The sequence below is a fragment of the Canis lupus genome, chromosome 1 (genome assembly GCF_003254725.2).
Source record: "Canis lupus dingo isolate Sandy chromosome 1, ASM325472v2, whole genome shotgun sequence".
Classification (NCBI taxonomy): domain Eukaryota; kingdom Metazoa; phylum Chordata; class Mammalia; order Carnivora; family Canidae; genus Canis; species Canis lupus.
The window spans coordinates 116,688,331-116,691,153 of record NC_064243.1 but is presented as its reverse complement, the minus strand read 5'-3'; the positions used below and the strand labels follow the sequence as shown (position 1 = coordinate 116,691,153).

Genomic DNA, 2,823 nt, shown 5'->3' with positions numbered 1-2,823 from the left:
ATAAACACTTTTTTTAAAAAAGAAAAAAGCATTCTTATCAATAACCTAACTTCCAGAAGGAGACTCCCAACTGTCTTTTTTTTTTTTTAAGATTTATTTATTTATGATAGACAAAGAGAGAGAAAGAGAGAGAGAGAGAGAGAGAGAGGCAGAGACACAGGAGGAGGGAGAAGCAGGCTCCATGCAGGGAGCCCGACGTGGGACTGGATCCCGGGACTCCAGGATCGCACCCTGGGCCAAAGGCAGGCGCTAAACCTCTGAGCCACCCAGGGATCCCCCTGACTCCCAACTGTCTTAATGTTTATGCTTTACTAGACGGAAAAATAACGTGTCAGGAAAAAAAATTAATGATGTTATATAGTATATTGGCCAATTTGAGTGGATTTTGCTTTCTTACTGTTGACATTGTCTCCAGTATTTGAATTACGTGACAGGGTTCATTCCTGTCTTTATATTGTGCCCATTTTCCCACTTCTTTTTGGTAGAAAATGAAGTTTTTATATATTTTGATCCAGCCTGTGTACTTTGCACTCCACACCAAAGTGCGTCAGCTTCAATCATTCATTTTTTCATGAGATATTAACTTCAGAACTTCCAAATTAGCCTCAGTTTTCAGTGGGCCTCAGTTTTCATTTAATCCTATGTAGAGGGTGCCTGGGTGGCTCAGTGGTTGAGCTTCTGCCTGCGGCTCAGGTCGTGATCCTGGGGTCCTGGGATCGAGTCCCACATCGGGCTCCCTGCATGGAGCCTGCTTCTCCCTCTGCCTGTGGCTCTGCCTCACTCTGTGTGTCTCTCATGAGTAAATAAATTTTAAAAATCTTAAAAAAAACCCTATGTAGAGATCCAAGTCAATCAAGAAAGCTCCCGCTTCCTTTGTACCATCAAATGAATGCACCGCTCCACCCACACACAGGTCTCTATTTCTTTCCATAATGTCCAAAAATTCATCATGCGAGTTCCAACAGTGAAGAAACATTGGTAATTTTGTTTGTTCTGCCAATTGAAACTTTTTTCAAAATATTTTTTTAACACCAATCTGGACCACTTTCTCTATTATGTCTTGTAAGTCATCTTAAAGCTCCCGACCTCCCCTATAAATTCCTCTGAACATCGGATCTGTCAAGTGCTTACCGATATCCACAAACTTGAAGCGACTCATGTCTACCTCTCGGGCCCCACCCCCGGGAAACAGTTTCGGTGAGCAATTAGCCGATCTCTGCCCTACATTTTGGGACATGCTATTATCTGAAAATAGAGATGGGTTATGTTTGTTTGCCTGTCTCCCTCTGGATTATGACTGTTACATCCCCATCGCTGGTCCAGGGGCCTGGATATAGAAGCACTCAATAAATAAGTGTTGAATAAGTGAATGAAACATTTTCAGGTGATGGAATATTCTGGACACACCAAAAATTATATGTTTAGGGACATGGGAATTGTTCAGGGCATGTCGAATAGGCACTGAGGGTTAAGTGGCATTTAATATAACCCCTGTAACAGAACTCAACGTGGCAGCAACTTAAATAAAATTGTTCTTTCTTCCCTGTAAGTGGTGCAGGGCTGGTAACAAAACTTCTAGTATCAGACACACTTTGACTTATGGCACTGCCATGCCTAGCGGCGTGCCCTGGCCCATGTGGCCCAAGGTGGTTCCCACCACGTCTAAGTGCCAGGGAGCAAGAAGGAGAAAGAGGAAATGAAGCCTCACTCCGCTGCTTCTTCAGAGCATAACTGAGAAATGAAATCCTAGCTTTAGTGTTTAATTTCTTCTGCCTTATGGAGTGTGAGAGTCATCTCTTTGGTTACTTTCCAGGTCAAAGAGCTGATGCCTAACAGTGAAGTCAGGTCACAGGTGAGCAGTTGAAGGGACTATAGCTGCTTGTCCCAGGTTCATACAAGTTGTTTGCAAGTTGATGGGCGGGATGCAAATTGCATATACAAATTTTATATATTATTAGAAATCTAAAAAATCAAGCAGGAAATATAACTAAATAAAGGTTGTCTTTGAAAAGCGGGTGAATTTTTCCTTTTACATTTTCTCTTGCTTATTTTATATATTTTCTACGATGAGCAGGCATTACCAGGTATTTTAAATATTTTAAATTATGAAATATAGCACACCTACAGAAATGGAAAATAAGGATGCACAGTGTACAGGATCATTATAAAATGAACACGCAGGCCTCAGGGTGATCAGGTTGGGATAGGGGAACCCAGAAGCCTGTGAGATGCCAGAGAAGTTACCTGATTTAGCTGGAGCAGGAGGTGGGAGGGAATCACCAAGGAGAGCTTTGTGGTTTGGAAGGATGAGGAAGTTTTGTTGTGAGATCATGAAAGCACATACTCTACTGACAGATTCTGTTCTGATGAGGAAGTCTGAATTATATCAATAATCCCCCAAAGGATGATGACGAAGATAACTAAGAATTACTGACCATGTATCCCATGTTGAGCCTTGGGCTGGGTGATGGTGGGGACACAGTGGTCCCTGAGATAGCCCTGCCCACCACCTAAGTCCCCCAATCCAGTCCAGGAGACAGACATTATTGATCACTACTGATATTAATTTGTTATGCTGTCCTGGGGAAGAAGTTTTGGGACTCCTAAGAGTATATAAGAGGGCAACCTGCCCTAGTCTGTAATAGGGGAGGTCAATAAAGACTACTTTGATGAGGTGCAATCACCAAATCACCTCCAAAGCAAAAAGTGTAGGAGAAATGTTCCTGCAGAGACACAACCTATGCAAGAACCTGGCAGCAGGGAGCCTGGGAAGAGGACTGGGGATAGAATGATGGTTACTTTTTTCCATCTATTTGACTGGGA

General features: G+C 42.7%; 1 pseudogene; it reads right to left on the bottom strand.

Annotated features, from left to right (window-relative positions):
- Positions 1-261: 261 nt before the first annotated feature.
- On the bottom strand, positions 262-2,447 carry LOC118351837 (deoxyribonuclease TATDN1-like; annotated as a pseudogene).
- Between the last annotated feature and the right edge of the window lie 376 nt (positions 2,448-2,823).